Here is a 19,295-nt window from a genome sequence, read left to right on the forward strand (position 1 = left end):
AGAAAATTCCTAAATCTACAAACATTGACTTAGGGGTAGGGGAAAATTTGAAGTTGCTGAACCCTACCAATAATATTCCAAATTTTTGTTGGAAGAACTCCTATAAAAACATTTCATACTCTAAAAAATCAAGAAAAGTTGCCACTATAAAGGAAAGTGCACACTTTTCTCAAAGCACGGATGACAAAATTACTCCTTTAAGGGATTTCTCTATCCCATAAATCTAAAAAAGGAAAAAATCAATTTTTGTTGGATTCTACATGCTTCGAAGGCATAAATAACACATTTTCACTAAAATCAAATCAAAAAAAATGTCAAATAGTAAAAAAACAATCACATTTTTCATCCATTAACCGATCTTAAACTAAAAGAGAGAGTGAGGCAGCCAGGAACTTGATTCTTGAAACAAGTTTTTTCCTAAAATATCCATAAAAATTATATTTACCTTGTTCTTGAGATAGCATAGAACCCAGGGATGGTGATTGGAATTGAAAACGATACCGAGTAGGTGTTATGGAGGCAGTGTAAGTAGTGGCACATACAAAGGGAAGAGAAACAAGATATATGAGTTATTTTTCTCGTGTTAAAAGGATTGGGGGTTGGGAGAGAGGGAGGAAGAATTGAGACAATTTTCTCCATTGGACTTAGGGGTATTTTTGTCCCTAAAATTCAACCTAACATTATTACCCTATGATGATCTTGGATACTTATCCTCAAGGATGCATTAAATGACATTAGGGTGGACGGTGATTTTAGGAATGGGGATGGTTTGGGATTATTACTATATAAGATCATTAGGATGCAATCAAATGCAATAATCCCATCACCTTTAGTCACATCACTATTGATCTTATAGTCATCACCTCATACCAAATGCCACCTTAAGTTATTAGGTATGTTAACATAAATAGGTGTTCTATTCCAATATACTTTAAGTAGAAACTAGAGCATTTGAAATTTAGGAATAGGAACATGTTTTTTGAAAACTTAGGAATGATGGGTACATTTTCCTTCGGGTCAAATTGTTTGTTTCAATGCTTACTGGTAATTATAGATCTTTTATAAGTTATAATATAAGGCTTATTCACATGACCAAAAAATAAAAACTCCATGAAAATTTGGTTTAATTCAAAACCTTGCTTAGAATAAACCATAAGGTTGTAATTCAAAACCTTTCTAAGAATCAACCATAAGGTTGTCATGTAAAGCTTCAATCCTTACATGAGATGTGGCAATATATCAAATATAATAAGTTGATCTAGCATACATTCCATGTGATGGGTAGGGTAATTTTTTTTCTCCTTTTCCAATTGTTCTTGGAATGGAGCATAGCAATGTAATAACTTATAATCAATAGAAGGCTTTAATGGCCAAATTCTATATAAACTTTAATAATAGTCAAGAAAAAATTACAGTCATTAATAGCAACAATATTAAGACCAGCATATACAAGGCAAGTTGAGAGCTATGAAAAAACTCACATCATAAATATTAGCATTATGAATACGGGGCCTATGCAATGCATGAAGTATCATTTTTCTCCTTTTGTCAATTGGTTTTGAATATTATATAATGAAGAACTATGCACGAGAGCCTCTAGCAAAAACTCACATCACTAATACCAAGCTCAAAAAATATTGACTCCGCATGAGGTTATCCCTTTTTTCTCCTTTTCTCATGGCTCTTCTAATGGTTAAGCACATTAATACTTACAACATTAACATCTATTGCATATTAAAAATAACTTTTAATGATAGTCAAGCATATAATATGGGCACTAATAATATCGATATAAGTATATTAGTAATACTAGTACAACATGGTGCATGGAGAGCTTTACCCTTTACAATGCTTATTTTTTAGTTTGTTAGATTTTTTTTAGTTATACTATAGGGCCTAACCACATGACCCAAAAGAAACTAGCTCTTCTTTCAAAGCATCCAACCATTGTAAGAATTTATTATCTTTCATAGCTTGTAAGAACATTTCAGAGTCATCATCTTTTTCAGCTATATCAATCAAAGTTGTCATAGATTTTTTTATTCTACTAGATTTTCAGAGAACTGTCCTTTCATCTACTTGTGGTGGTGGTTAGACAGTTGCTTTTTCAGCAATAGAAACCTAGGATAGAATTTGATAAAGTGGTGATCCCTCCTGAATGTTATCTTCAAGAATAATAGTAGAATCATCACTTTACTTTTTAGGTATAGAATTTCTTTGCTATATTTTCTCAAAGATAATATCTCATGATTCTCTACTCCTACTAAAACTGTCATTCTTTAGAAATTTAGTTCTATTAGTTTTTACTATTTATAGTACATAAGATGGATAATAGAATCTATACTTTTTTGACTTCTTTAGATAACCAATGAAAAAAATCACTAGTTGTTTTTAGGTCAAATGTATTTTTCTTATAGGTCATAAATCTTGACTTTAATTGGATATCCCTATATATGCATATATCCCAAACTAGATTTTCTACCTGTTCATAGCTCATGAGAAGTTCTTCGAATTATCTTAGTAGGAACTTTATATAATATATGCATAGCGATCTTTACAACCCTGACCCTACAAGGAAATAGATAGGATATAATAATTTATCATGGCTTGAACCATTTCTTTAAGCCTCATATTCTTTCTTTCAGCTACACCTTTTGATATGATATGCCTAGCATTATGTATAGGGGTACAATGCTTGTTCCTTTATGAATTTTGCTAATAGTCCTAGCTTTTATCCCATCTCTATATATTTATCATAATATTTGCCACTTCTATTAGTTCTAACTACTTTAATCATTTTTTTTAATTGTCTCTCTATCTCTATTTTAAATTTCTTTAAAGATCTCTAAATATCAACCTTCTCAAATAGAAGGTATAAATACATATACCATAAATAGTCATCAATAAATGTAATGAAATATTTTTCACCTATTAGACATGAGATTCGAAAATGATCTATATATACATCAGTGTGAATGATTTTCAAAATTTCTTCACTCCTCTCAGTATCCTTTATAGATATGTATATCTACTTTGCCTTTATGTAGTCAACACAGGTTTTAAAATTAGTGAAGTTTAATGATCTTAAGATACTATTCTTCATTAGTCTTTTGACTCTTTTTTCGAAGATATACTTTAATATCTGATGCCATAATGTAAAAAAAATTTTAAAAAAAAATATAAAAACTAATTTAAGAATTCAAGATGATTCTATAGCATCCAACTATCTTGATAAGTGAATATACTTGATTTCTAATGATGATAGATCTTCCACTTTCAGTTGAAGACTTTCTTGATAGAAAATTCTGCAAGTTATTGATAATATACACAGATGCACCAGAGTCAACTCATCAGGTAGAAGTAGGAATATTTACTAAATTAGATTCAAAACAAATACAAGAGTAAATAATTTTCTTTTTGCAACTATTTTTTATATTTTATGCAATTTTTTTTTAGGTGCCCATTCTTTTTGCAGAAGAAGCATTTGATAATCTTATTAATTGCTTTACCTAATGCCACAGCTAATATTTTCTTTCCTTTTGCTTCGAGTGCATCCTTTTCTTTATTTGCTTTTTCACTAATCTAATATGAAGTAAAGTTCATACTCTCTATCTTCTCCTCTCTTAATCTTTTCTCTTCTTACATACATTTGGTTAGTAATTTATTAACTATTTAATCTTCATTGTATATATTATATGAGATCTTAAAGAGATTATATTCTGATGGAAGAGAAGTAAAAATAAAGTAGATCAAAAATATATCTGATATAGAAATCTTAATATTATTTAATCATATTGCAATATTCTTCATCCCTATAATACACTTACATGTACTAGTTTTATCTTGTCAAAGCTTATAAATTGTTACTTTACAATATCCAAGGAATCACGTGCTTTATGATATGAAAGGATAAATCTCCTAATGTACTACATTATATTTCTTTAGAAGCAAACTGATGCGATTGGAATGCTCTCATTTTTTAAAAAATTTCTTCTATTCTAGTATACTTTTATCCATAAATAGTGAAGATTCATCCACTCAAAATACTATTTCAAGGTTATCCTAATGTGTACATTATTCTTTTCTTTACATTCCAATAAATTCAATTCTTCAAAAAAAAAGAAATTTTCCTATGCTACTATTAATGATTGTGGAAATTAATGCTACAAATAATATATGCTCATATTATCATCAAATAATGAGACTAATTAAATTTTATCCTAAGCAAATAAATTCTTTATATATAACTTTGGCAGGCAATCAGGTACATCATTATGTCTCTTCTTTGGATGAGTGTTGTAATAAACTAGTGGTTATATCTATTTAATGCTATATTATATCACTAATGAACTTAATAAGACATGTACATTAGATACAAGTAAATACTATACTTTTGTATATGAAAATGTCACTCGATCCAATATACACTCCTACCATTTCACCTATCTAAATATCGAATATGAAGATGTTCCTTTGGGAGTAAATCAACATTTCAATAACTTAGACACAATTATGACACTATTAAAATTTTATTTAATCCATTATATATTTATCTAAAATTATACATTATAGAAAATTTTTGGGTTTACATGTTTATGGTCACTTTGGTGATTGCATCGAATCAATTAAATAATTTTTTTAAATTCTTTATAAATAGTATCAATAAATTTTATATGCAAAATATAGCCTAAATACATCATCAAGAATATGATAATAGGCCTGCAATACTTTATTTGTATAAAAATAAATTAAATAATAAATAAAAAATATATAATGTGCAAATTTATGGACTTTTATATAATAAAATGTATGACAGGGATCTTATCATAATTATCAGAGGATCTTTATATAATAAATCTTTATTATAGGGACAAAATAATCATTTGATGATCTTTATATAATAAAGCTTTACAATAGGGATCAAAATGCAATTTATAAGGACCTTTATGTAATAAGCACTTTTTAGGGGCTAAATTATAAAATCCTCCTTCTTTAAGAACTAATGTTTGGGATTTCAGGTCGAAACCCAAAAACCTGAATCCCCTCTTCCTCCTTGGTCCTCTCTCTTCCCGATCACCATTGAGAAGGGGTGAAACATGATGACCGACGACCCTCTCCTCATCGATTCTCCATCGATGGGTCATCAGCTAACCTCAAACATTGACGATCGGCCATAGATCTTCTCTCGACCATTAATGTGCTAGTGATTTCATGGGAGATCATGGTGGAGGGGCCCAAACTAGTTCTCCTCATCAAATCCTGGCTGGTGGCCATCGAAAAATCCTATTAGCGGATTGTCATGCTCTTTAAAAGACTTCAGCCATTGTTTCGATCAAGAGGGGGAACCACTTATTGGAATTTCGTGTCTAGACATGCATGTGTGTTTCAATTTTTTTTTAAAATAATATAATAAAATAAAAAATTAAAATATCTTTTAATTTAAATCATGCATGCATAAAATAAAGAACACAAAGATCTACTTCATATGCTAAAATTGAGCACATACTGAATTTTATACTGAAATTTAATATGTGATCGAATCACATACCTGTTTCGCAATTCTTTTCTTCGAATCTAGATCTAAAGAAGGTAGGTTCTTCTTTAGCCATGTAAATTTTCGATCTCTATAGATATCTACTCAGGATCAGTCTAGAATAGCCCTCTATTGTGTTGATTTTTCTTCTCCAAGAATGATCACCCTGCGAATCTGAACGAAGTCTGAAACGTGATTAACTCTTTGATCATTTCTTTAATATTTTTTTTTCTCTTTTTTTTACTCTCTTTCTCTTGATTATGTAGCAACCAAGCTCTAAAAATCAGCCACAAAAAGGTGCTGCCCAAGCTTCCTTGGGCATAGAGATGATGGATGCCCAAATCCCTTTGGGTGTTGGAAACAAGAGCGAGAGGCATGGGGAGCTCTTAGGAAGCGTGTGGGCTGCTGAAAATCTAATTCTTAGAGCCTTAGAGAAGGCTCCTTTAAATAGATAAAAAATTTGAATTTTATTCAAAATCAAACTACCTCTTAATGCAAGTTCTACTCACATTAGGAATCCTTGTAACTTTAGATTTTTGACTCCCTTTGGGAGATCCATGAGGCACCAATACTTGGAGCCTTTTCACCCACTTTCTCACATACCACATGGGGCTTAGGGAATGCCCCTTACTGGTCTCACATGCCCTCATCCAATTGGGAATGCCTAACTTGATCAAATCAAGTGGTGCTCCATGCAAACAATCAAGGAAATGCTTAAGGGTTTGAACCCTTAATGCATATAATCCAAAATCCTAGGCGTCCAATAATTGGAGCCTGATGAATCAATTCATTTAAATTATTAGTAGATAATTAACTCAAATTAATCTTATCAAATAAATAATTCAAGTGCAAAGAGAAAATTGGGTTCAACCATATGCTAGCAAGGTTATCCTGAACCCAATAAGATTTTTCTAAATCCAATTGAGACTCCATAAATCCAATTACTTATTCCAGATCTAATTCTTTTATTGTATGATCCTATAGATTCAATTCTATCTGATAGTGTAATATACCATGATCTTTATCATAGTATCATTGAATTTTTTTTTAATGGATCAGAATGATTCTACTCTAACTCATCAAAGATTGTTGATTCTGAGCAATCCTAGTAAGCTCTCATAATCCGCCAGTGATATTTAGTAGTATGTAGTGGTAATCTAGTAAAATTAAAATAGAATCTCAAAGTGTAGTTTATATGTGATTCAGTCCCTCTATTGTGAGTCCCGACTAGATGGCAGGTTATAGATAAATCGTCAAACCTCATCATCAGTCATATGATAGATTCGATTAGCTCAAGTCCAATCGTGATCCTCATAGAAACTCTTTTTCATTAATCGTACTACTGTGGCCATACTCTCAGACTCAGCCTCTCAAACTTATAGAACTACTTCTTTCGATCAAGATCGATAGATTTCGATTTCATCTAGATACACACCCTACTCCTACAGTGGATTAACTATCGCCAACATCCACTACAAGATCTCATTGAGGTCATGTTTATATGTCAGTCAAACTCCAACAGTCTTACTACGAACAATCGTGTCATCATAGGTCAAAAGATCATTCATATAACTATAGCATCGAGACAATCATTGATGATTGATTAGAAATCTAAGTGATCTCTCGTATGGTCACACTCAGTATTAGTTGTTCTCTAATAACTATCTACACTCATCGCTCCGTGTCTCTATACTGTAGATCAGAAACTTATCTATTTCGAAAGAAGCAATCTATATACCGATTTATCTAGATCGATCATCGTCCTCATGATGATACTATGATCGAAGGTATTTAAAAATTTTATACATGCCTCTAATTCTTAATACTTTGAGAATATGTATCAAAGTATTAATTTCAAGGATGATTTAAGGACACATCACTTTTGAATGAAAATCAAACTTATCCTTTTATTGATCAAATCAATGTATTAAGTACAAAATTATGCTCTAAATTTATTACAGTGTGTCTGTCATATTAGCTTCTAGAACATATATCTAACAATCACTCACTTGGACTAAAGCCAATTGGTTACTAATCTAAGTCCCATCTTCTCAAAGTGGACTTCCATCTTTAGCTGGCTCAATTGCTTTGTTAGCGGGTCTGCCACGTTGTCCGTAGAGTCTACTCTTCGTATCTCAACATATTTCTTTTCGAAGTAGTTGCATATTATATGGAACCATCACTCCATGTGCTTTGATTTCTAATGAGACATCGACTCCTTAGCAAGTACTATGGTTTCATTATTGTAGCAATAAAGTGGTATAGCATCCGATGTCATTACCTCAAGCTCTACGATGAACTTCTTGAACTAGAAGCCTTTCTTTATAGCATCTGAAGAAGCGACATATTCAGTTTCTATGGTCGAATATGCTATGATGGGTTACTTGAAACTCTTCCAGCTGACTGCGCCACTATTGCATGTGAATATATATCCGGATATATATTTTTTATCGTCAGGATCAGATATGAAATCTGAATCAGTATACCTCTCGACTCGCAAGTACTTAAAAATATTTTTCATAGCTATCTAGTATTCTTTGTCTGGATTCGACGGATACCTACTCATGACATTCACAGCAAGGGCAATATCAGGTCAAGTGCACAGTATGACATACATGAGATTTTCTATGGTCGAGGCATAAGAAATCATACTCATGCACTGAACTTTCTTAAATATGATCGGACACATCATCTTGAAAAGATGAATACCATGCCTAAGAGGTAAAAGTTCTTTTTTAGAATTTTCAATGCTGAATCTCTTCAGCACTTTCTCTATGTACAGTTTTTGTAATAGACCTAGCATCTTTTTAGATCTATCTCTATAAACCTTTATTCTAAGAATATAGAATGCTTCCCCTAGATCTTTCATGGAGAATTCTTTAGATAATCATCTTTTGATCGAGGTCAGCATGGAATATCATTCCCAATGAGAAGAATATCATCCACATATAATATGAAGAATATTATTACGTTCCCACTAATCCTCTTATATACACAAGATTCTTCTTTATTCTTGATGAAACCAAATGATTTGATTGTATCATCAAAATGAAGATTCTAACTCTGAAAAGCTTGCTTTAATCTATATATGGACCTTTACAGCTTGCAGACTCGATGATCACATCACCTAACGTGAAATTCAAAGATTGCTCTACATAGATATCTTTCTCAAGATATCCATTTAGGAAAGCAGTTTTCACATCCATCTGTCAGATTTCATAACCATAATAAGCTGCAACAGCAAGTATAGTGCGGATGGATTTTAGCATCACTACAGATGAGAAGATTTTCTGATAGTTAATACCTTCACGCTGACTATAATTTTTTATCACAAGCCTAGCTTTATAGATCTCTACTTTACCATCTGCATCTATTTTTTTTTGTAGATCTATTTACACCCAATAGATACTATGTCCTCAGTTGGATCCACTAAGATCCATACTTGGTTCGAATGTATTAAGTCAATTTCTGACTTTATTGTATCTAATCATTTCTCAAAATCGATATCAGACACACCTCATTAAAGGTATTAGAATCATCACCATAACCCTTATCTTTCATAAGGAACATTTTCTCTACTTCCTATGTAAGCATACCCATGTACCTTTTAAGAGGACGGAAGACTCTGCTAGATCTATGAAGTGGTAGAGAAACTTCAACTACTGGCTCATGAATAATGGATTCCTGAGGATCCATAGCTCTTTGCTCATCAGAAACCTTCTCTTCAAACTCAACTAACCTCCCACTATCACCATCCTGGATAAATTATTTTTCTAGGAATATGATGTTCCGACTCTCAATCATATTGTGATCTTATGAAAAATAAAAATAGTATCCCATTGATTCTTTTGGATACCCAATAAAAAGAGCTATTACAAATCTATCCTCTTATTTATCAGCCATCTATCTTTTAACATAGGCCAGACATCTCCAAGTTTAACATAGCCTAAATTCGATTTCTTACTATGCCATATCTCATATGGTGTGGTAGGAATGAATTTTGATGAAATTCTATTCAATAAGTAAATTACAGTTAATAAGATATGTTTTTAAAGATATAAGGGTAAATCAGTGAAGCTCATCATGGACTTGACTATATTTAATAGGGTTCTATTTCTCCTTTCGGATACCCCATTGAGCTGAGGTGTTCCAGGAGGAGTCCATTGAGAGATTACGCCATTGTCTTTAAGATATCTCAAAATTTTTTGACTAAGGTATTCACCTCCTCGATCAGATTGAAGAATCTTAATGGATTTATCTGTTTGTTTCTCTACTTCATTTTTGAATTTCTTGAACTTTTCAAAGACTTCAAACTTATATTTCATTAGATACATATACTCGTACCATGATAAATCATCAGTAAAAATGATGAAGTAGCTATAACCATCCCTGACTTATACATCAAATGGCCCACACATATCGCTGTGTATCAGGATAAGTAATTTAGTGGCCCTTTTTTCATGTCCTATAAAGGGTAATTTAACTATTTTTTCTTGAAGATAAGATTCACAAGCTATGTATGACTTTGAATCAAAAGAGCCAAGGATCCTATCTTGTTTTAGTTTATTTATCCTATCCTATTCAATATGGTCTAATTTATGATGCCATAAGTACTTCTGGTTAATTTGATTTCTATGTCTCTTTCGACCTACGATACTCACTACTTGTTCGTTTAAATTCACATTCGCATCAATACGCAAGTGATAAAGATTGTCAATTAAAAAGTCACATGTAATCAATTTATTTTATAAATAAATAGAATAAAAGTCTTTATTGAAATTAAAATCAAAACTATCCTGTGCTAGCACAAACACGAAAATCAAATTTTGACCAGCTGCAGGAACAAAATAATAGTCTTTCAAATCTAATCTAAACCCTGACAGTAATCGAAGAGGATAAGTGCCAATGACTTCTGTAGCAACTTTTACTCCATTGTCGATCTGAAGGATCATGTCACCTTCTCTCAACCTTCTACTTTCTATTAAACCCTGCATTGAAGTATATATATATGCACTTGAACTCAAGTCCAATATCCAACTAGAAGTAGAAGAAACCATTAGATTATATTCAATTATGAGCATACATTCTAAAGGTTTATCATCCTTCTTGGTCTTTAGGCTTTCCAGGTAAAGTGAACAGTTCCTTCTCTAATGGCCTTCAGTATCACAGTAGAAATACTTTTTTTTTGCTTCAATATTTTTCAGAACGCCCATCTTTGGCTTGCTCTCTTTCTTCTATTTCTTTGTGGGTATACTCTTCTTTTTTCAATCAGACTTTCTCTTGAATGAAAAAGTTCACTCCATAGTGAGAACAGTGCCCCTTGAACTCTTCAAGATTTTTTCAGCAGTGACCAACATATTAACCAGTTCGAGTATAGTGCAGTTCAATTTGTTCGTATGAAAATTTATAATAAATTGACTATATGAACTTGTAAGAGATTGAAGGATCAAATCCATCTGTAATTCTTTTTACATATTAAGTCTGAGCTTCTCAATACCTTGATCAATGTCATACAGTAGTTATGAATTGACTGCTCTTCCTGCATCTTTATATTAAAGAGTCTCTTAGACACTTCGAAGTACGTAGTTCGGCTCTGCTCACCATACAACTCTTGTAGGTGAGTGATCATTGTCCTGATAGTGGACATATGCTTATGCTAGTTCTGCAACTCGTTTGACATGGAAGCCAACACATAGCATTTAACCTGACTATTTTCATCCATCCACTTTTTATATGCTGTTCTTTTCTCAGTAGTAGGACGGTTTGGTAATACTAGGGGTTTATGATCGAGTACATGATCTGATTTTTCAGAAGTCAAGATAATTCTGAGATTTTTAAGTCAATCTTTAAAATTGATTCTGATCAAATGATTAGATTTAAGAATGCAGGCTAGAGGATTTAAAGCTGATATGGTTTAACTGTGAGAGTAGAGATTCAAGTTAGACTTTTATATTTTAAATTTATATTTACTTTAGAAATTTTAAGAAGTAAACAATGACTTTTACTATTTTTTCAGATCCTTCCACTCTCCAGGTGGGAAGCAAAAATTCTAACGTGACAACTGGATTTCTAGTGGGTACTGCGATCCCACCGATGCCATGCACTTCACTTAACAGTTATTGATAACGCACACACCGATGCATAGACAGCTCTGTGTCCATATATTTCTCTAAGCATGTTGTAGCGACTTAGTCTCTAAATTATGTGGGCTCACCTAACAGTTATTGACCACACTCTTTAATTAAATTCGACCAACCGTTCACAAGTAGGTGCAAAGCCATCATTAGATTCCTCACTTAATAGTTATTGAGCTTAACTGTATCTTTATCCTGGAGCAACTCTTTACTAATAGAGTGTTTGCATATTTTTAGTGCAATTGAATCACTGTGATCGGTTGAGAACAATCAACACCAGTACCACATCCGTATATTTATAACGATGGAAGACTTATGGACTTAATATTTATGAAAATATTTAAGATTTAGATCTCATCTAATCAGTCATCATATAATCGATCTAATTGACATAGACTAAATCAAAATACTAAGTAAACTCATTCAAGACTTAATCTTTCAAATTGGCCAGATAAGCAGAGATCGGTGGGGATCCCCTCATTGCTTTTTTTAGACATTAATAAATTGATCAAATCAACGAATAAAATTAATTAGACAACCATCTCTCAATTACTTATCTTAGATCAATAGGTCAACTGATACAAATAGATTAGCTTAAATGAATCAGGTTTAAGCCATCGAGCTGAATTAAGTCCTTAGGTTAATCGATTCTACATATGGGATTTAATTTAATCGATTTGATCAATAACAATTGTATGATCTCAAGACTTAATTGATCTAGTCCTAATCAATACTTGATTTGATTTGATTAATTACTTAATCAAATTAGATCTATTATGTTCAAATCAAAAATCTTAGATGTAATCTAATAACATGACCTATTTTTTGACTTACCCATATCCAAAACCCTCATATACAAACATAAATTTCAGATTCTTAAATCAAATTTTAGATCTAAATTCTTTACTTGAAAGATAAATTTTAAATTATAAAACTAATTTTCAGATTCAACATACAAGAATATATCTCATATATGTATGTAAAATTCAAATCTAAACAAAACTTCAGATTATAACATGATATCATATATCTCATATATAAATCATAAATTAAATTAAAAATAATTTTTAGATCTAAATATATAATTATATATCTCATATATGAATCATAAATCAGATTAAAATAATTTTTAGATTTATGTATGCATCTATATATCACATATATATGAACTAGAAATCGATCTAGAACAAATTTCAGATCTATGCATGCCTTTACATATCAAATATATAAACTAAAAATTAAATCTAAAATAAATTTTAGATTCAAAATAAATATCTATATATCTCACATATCAAGTAAAATCAGATTTTAAAATTTTTTTCAAAAATATGTACGTTAATTTCATGCATAAGAAACCCATGGCTTAGTTACCACTGTTGAAATTTTGTATCTAGGCATGCATGTGTGTTTCAATTTTTTTTTTCTGAACAATATAGTAGAATAGAAGATTAAAATATCTTTTAACCTAAATCATGCATGCATAAAATAAAAAATATAAGGATCTACTTCATATGCTGAAATTGAATACATACTGAATTTTATGCTGAAATTAAATATGTGATCGAATCACATATCTATTTTGTAATTTTTTTTTTCGAATCTGGATCTAGAAGAAGGTAGGTTCTTCTTTAGCTGCACAAGTATCTGACTTCTATAGGTATCCATTTAGGATCAGTTTGGAATAGCCCTCTATAATGTTAATCTTTCTTCTCCAAGAATGATCACCCTGTGAATCTGAACGAAGTCTGGATTGCGATCAACTCTTTGCTTCTTTTCTTGATTTTTTTTTTGCTCTTTTTTTCTTGCTTATGTAGCAACTAAGCTCTGAAAATCAGCCATAAAGAGGTGCCGCCCAAGCTTCCCTGAGCATGAAGATGATGGATGCCCAAACCCCCTTGGACATTGGAAACAAGAGGGAGAAGAGGGACAGGCGTGGGGGGCTCTTAGGAGGCATGTGGGCAGCTGAAAATCTGATACTTAGAGCCTTAGAGAAGATCTCTTGAAATAGATAAAAAGTTTGAATCTTATTCAAAACTAAATAATCTTTTAATGCAAGTCCTACTCGCATTAGGAATCCTTGTAGCTTTAGATTTTTGACTCCCTTTAGGAGATCCATGAGGCGCTAACTCTTGGAGCCTTTTCAGCCACTTTCTCATATGCCACATGGAGCTTAGAGGATGTCTCTTGCTGATCCCATGCATCCTCATCCAATTGGGCACACCCAACTTGATTAAATCAAGTAGCATCCCATGCAAATAATCAAAAAAATGCTTAAGGATTTGAACCATTAATGCATATAATCTAAAATCCTAGACACTCAACAATTAGAGCCCAATGAATCTAATTTATTTGAATTATTAGCAAATAATTAATTTGAATTAATCTTGTTAAATAAATAATTCAAGTGCAAAGAAAAAATTAGGTTCAACCATGTACCAGCAAGGTTATTCGGAACCCAATAGAATTTTTCTAAATTCAATTGAGACTTCATAAGCCTAATTGCTTATTCCAGATCTAATCATTTTGTTATGTGATCCCATAGATTTAATTCTATCTGGTAGTGAGATATACCATGATCTTTATCATAGTATCATTGAAACTCTTTTCAATGGATTAAAACGATTCTACTCTAACTCATCCAGGATTGTCGATCCTAAGCAACCTTAGTGAGCTCTCACAATTCACTAGTGATATCTAGCAGTATATAGTAGTAACCCAATAGAACTAAAATAAAATCTCAAGGTGTAATTCACATGTGATTCAGTCCTTCTATTGTGAGTTCCGACTAGATGCAGGTCATAGATAAATCATCAAACCTCATCATCAGTCATATGATAGATTCGATTAGTTCAAGTCTAATGGTGATCCTTATGAAAACTCTTTTTTAGTAATCGCATTACTACGATCACAGCTCTCAGACTCAGCCTCTCAAATCTCATAGGACTACTCTGGTCGATAGATTCCATCTAGATATGCACTTTATTTTTACAGTGGACCAACTGTCGCCAACATCCATTATAAGATCTCATTGAGATCATATTTATGTGTCAATCAAACTCCAGCAATCTTACTACGAGCAATCGTGCCATTACAGATCAAAAGATCATTCACACACTACAGTATCGAGACGATCACTGACGATTGATTAAAAATTCAAGTGATTTTTCATATGGTCACGCTTAGTACTAGTTATTCTCTAACAACTACCTACATTCATCGCTCAGTATCTTTGTACTGTAGATTAGAGACTCATCTATCTTGAAAAAAGTGATCTGTGCATCGGTCTATCCAGATTGATCACTATCTTCCTGATGATACTCTGATCAGAAATATTTAAAAATTTTATACATATCTCTAATTTTTAATACTTTGAGAATATGTATCAAAGTATTAATTCTAGGGATGATTCAAGGACACATCACTCTTGAATAAAAATCAAACTTATCTTTTTATTGATCAAATCAATATATTAAGTACAAAATTATATTCTAAATTTATTATAATATGTCTATCATATTAACTTCTAGGACATACATCTAGCACCATTGGCTTACCAAGATCCAATGGTTTTACCTTCACCTTTCTTTTTTTTGATTGAACAATGGGCGCTCATTGGAGATCTATTCTCATCTGCGACGCAGGATGACTTGCAAGTCTTCTCATCAACCCATCCACAGGTGGGAACTTGCAAGCCATTCATGGGAGAGCACATCATCAGTTGCCACTAAAGATCTTGGTGGCAACTATCTAGCATGGTGGTGTGACGGTGGCTCATTGGGCCAGCTGTCATCCCATCCCAGATGGCCATTGATAACCCTTCCAACCACCTGATATCGAGAGGACAAAGATGAGGAAGGATGACGACAAAGTCATTTTTCTTCTTCTTCCCTCTTTTTTCTATTCCCTTTTTATTTATTTATTTATTTAAATAACAATTCTAGCCTTTAAAAAAATAAATCATAGGCCCAATAATAATAATAAATAAATAAATAAAATATCTACTATCATGGAATCTGAGAACGGTTCCTAGACTGATCATAATGATTTCGGTCACAGACAATTGGCCAGGATGGCTGGTCTAATTTACATCCATAAAATCTTTATATAGACATAAAAAAGGCTTCAATCATCAAGCGAAATAACCTATATAGCTCTGATATTATAATATTAGACTTTATAGGGCAATATAATTTACATGAAGAAAAAGTTGCCAATGCCATTCTCGACTTGATCTTTGGAAACAACCTACCTGCAACCACTAGAAGAAACTGAATTGGATGTGCTACTCATTGTCTATGAGTAGCATCTTGATTTTTCAATCCTAACTTTGAGTATTCTTGATGAGACAGATCTCACAAGCTCTCTCAGATGAGTTGGGGATCAAGTCTATAGGGGTATTCTTTTATGACGTGCCTCACTCTTCAGGGTATCTACTGAGATGGACATTATCTATAATAGTTATGTAGAGTTTAACTTTATCACAATAACTATTAAATATATTTTTATCATTTTATCGAAGGCTTATTTTTAGTCAGAGTTCAATCAAACTAAACTAACTAAAACAAATCCTAATCCATGTTAGTGTGGATCACATCCAGATGGGGCTTAAACAGATAAATTCCAATAATCAATATAATTACTATCTCCTACTTGCCATTTGAAGGAATGGTAGAGTGCGGAAGCTGCCCCATAGCTCTCCAAATAACCGAAGTTCACCTATTATGACAATATATCTCCCAAGTTGGGACCAGCTAATGATCGCTACAAGTTGGGAAATTTGGCATGGAAGGATGCAAGAATTTTCTTAAGGAGAAATACTTTCATTTTCTTTGTCCTCCAACGGATTCTTCAAACATTCCACCAATGGGAGCATCTTTGTAATGATATGGTGATTGAAGGCTGAAGAAAATGTTGAAGCTCTTTATCAACTTTACTCCCTTCGTGCACCCACTGGATTGAATGCAGGCTGCACTCTCCCTTTTTTTTGTTTTGGTACAAGTTGGGGGTATCTACTACCCCAATAAAACAAAACCTACAAATAATAGCATGGAACTCCGGCTTATCAATGGAAACCAAAGTCCTTATTTCAAAAGGAAATAAAGAAACAGATGAAAAATCTATATTAACTATCAACCTAGCTAATCTATCGATCGGCTGATTTTCTAACATTTTCATTCATATGTAACTTGTACATCCATTCTCTTATCAATAATAAATACAAGGAGAGTGTCTCACTTCCTCCATTATCCATCAAAAAAAGATTGTTCATCTCCCAAGAACTACTAAAGTGATATTTTGAGATAAGTAGTTTAGCTCACAAAGAATTGCTATTTAAAACCAGATTGGCTGTAGTTCAAAATCATTCTTACCGGTGATATTAGAGAAGTTGGAACATCATTCTCCATGCCTGGGAGGTGTAAGGCATGATAAATGCTAGACTTCTATCACTATTTGTTAGGGGTGGCAATCGGGTTGAGTGGATCATAAACGAATCGGATCAAATGTAGGTCGGATCAAAAAATATCAAAATTGAATCCGACCTATTTATTAAACAGATCAGATTTTCAAATCTGAATCTAACCCATTTAATAAACAGGTCATCCGATTCGACCCTTTAATCTATTTATTAAATAGTTAATCTATTTAATCGATCTGACCCAACTTTGTTAACTTATTTATCATTTAATCTGTTTATTAGATGAATGACCTGTTTAATCGACTCGATCCGACCAAATCCGTTTAATCTGTATATTATTGTATGCTATAATTTTTATTGAAAAAAATAAAGATTAAGATAAATTTAATTTTTTGAGAATAGCCAAAGTGAACTAAATGATAAAAGCACTTAGAACATCGAAGAAGGGAAGAAGAAGCAGAAGGTCAGATTTAGTATTTAATCTATAACTAAATCAAAACGATAATAATTGGTTGCCTATAGAAGAAGGTTGTCCAAAATTATTACTGTTAGAAATAATTGAATCGACAAAAAGATATTTTAAAATCATCATAGCCTCCGTATATAAATCTTAAAGCAAACCTCCATAATGCACATAGTCATTGTGCACATTTTGACAATCAGTATAAAAAATAAAAATCAAAAAAATACAAAACAGTAACCTACGAGCATGATAAAAATTTGAGAATACAAAAAAATATAAAATATAAAAACAGTAACCATTTTATCTCTAATCTAGATTGCTGAATATTTAAACATCAAGTTATAGATGAAAGTCCAATTCTCATATCATCATAAACAAACAACAACCATAACAATAAAAACAATGAAGGAAAATAGGCAAACATTAGAAAGCAGCTGCAAGCTAAAATGAGCACTATCATGATAGATAGAACCTGTTTTTTATGATACACAGAAAGTGACATAATAAATAATAATGCCAAAATATTAATCATATCACAGATCTGTCAGGGTACTAACTTTTTCCCACATCCTAGTAACTGAAGCACAGTATACATACATCTAACCTTTGCATATAAAGCAAGCCGATCGAATTTTCAAAGCATAATCATTGCACATGTCGATAATCATGAAAAAAATATATATGAAAATTCAAAAATCCTAAAGGATTAAGAAAAGTATACCTTGGGAAAGATTAAGGAAGCACAAAAGGATGAAAAAGTTAAAAGAAAAAAAAAATCTTAGATCTCCAGTGGCCAACCTCCCTCAGTGACGGCTATTGGGAAAGAAAGCGGCAACTAAGTAACCACTGAAAGAGAAAAAGAAGAAAAATCCTAGATGGCTAGATCTTGAGCGGCCAAGCCCTTAAGGACTGGCGACGAAGGAGGACCGTTATCGAAGGAGGAAACTAGAGGAAATCGCGGGAGGGGAGGGGCTTCACAGTTCGCCTGGCCGTCATTGAGAAGGAAGCTACAAGCACTGGCCGTTGAAGGAGGAATGGAAGAGTCCTAGCCATCGTTGGGAGGAAGCACCGGCCAAAGGAGGAGTGGAGGAGCGAAGGAGGAAATCCTAGATTTAGAAGTTAGAGACGGAAGGGAAGATAAAAGATCGGACACCAGAGAGGCAGAGCCACAGAGCGAACGAGCGAATGCCAAAGGGTTTTGATTTTCCTCAAAGATTTTAGCTTTTATATTTAGCAGGCAGTAGGTTCATGGGTTACAATCCGATCCAATCCATTTATTAAATGGATTAAATGGGTCAGCTGTCTGAAATTTGAATCCGACTCGATTATTAAATGGGTTAAACAGATTGACTTATTTATAATCTGAATTCGTTAATCTAAATCCAAATCTATTTAAGACGGATCGAATGTGGATTGGATTGATGGGTTGGGCCAAGTTTTGCCACCCCTACTATTTGTGAGTTTTTGGAACCGTCTTAGCACTGATAGAGGATCAATTTTAATGCTTTGTTCTCTTCGTTTGGCTTGGATGTGCATGTTTTTTCTTTCCATTTTCCTCGTGTATGCAGTGCCGGCTCAAAGGTAAGGCCACTAAAGCAAGGGCTTTAGGCCCCAATTTGTTTTAGACCTCCCACCCCCTTCCTCTACCATCCATTTGCACCATATCCAACCATCTACCTACGGGCACGAGAAGATGAACGACACTGGAGATAAAGATGGAGATGACGAGACAGGCGACGATGAGCGGGA

This window comes from Elaeis guineensis, chromosome 3 (genome assembly GCF_000442705.2).
Source record: "Elaeis guineensis isolate ETL-2024a chromosome 3, EG11, whole genome shotgun sequence".
NCBI classification, from domain to species: domain Eukaryota; kingdom Viridiplantae; phylum Streptophyta; class Magnoliopsida; order Arecales; family Arecaceae; genus Elaeis; species Elaeis guineensis.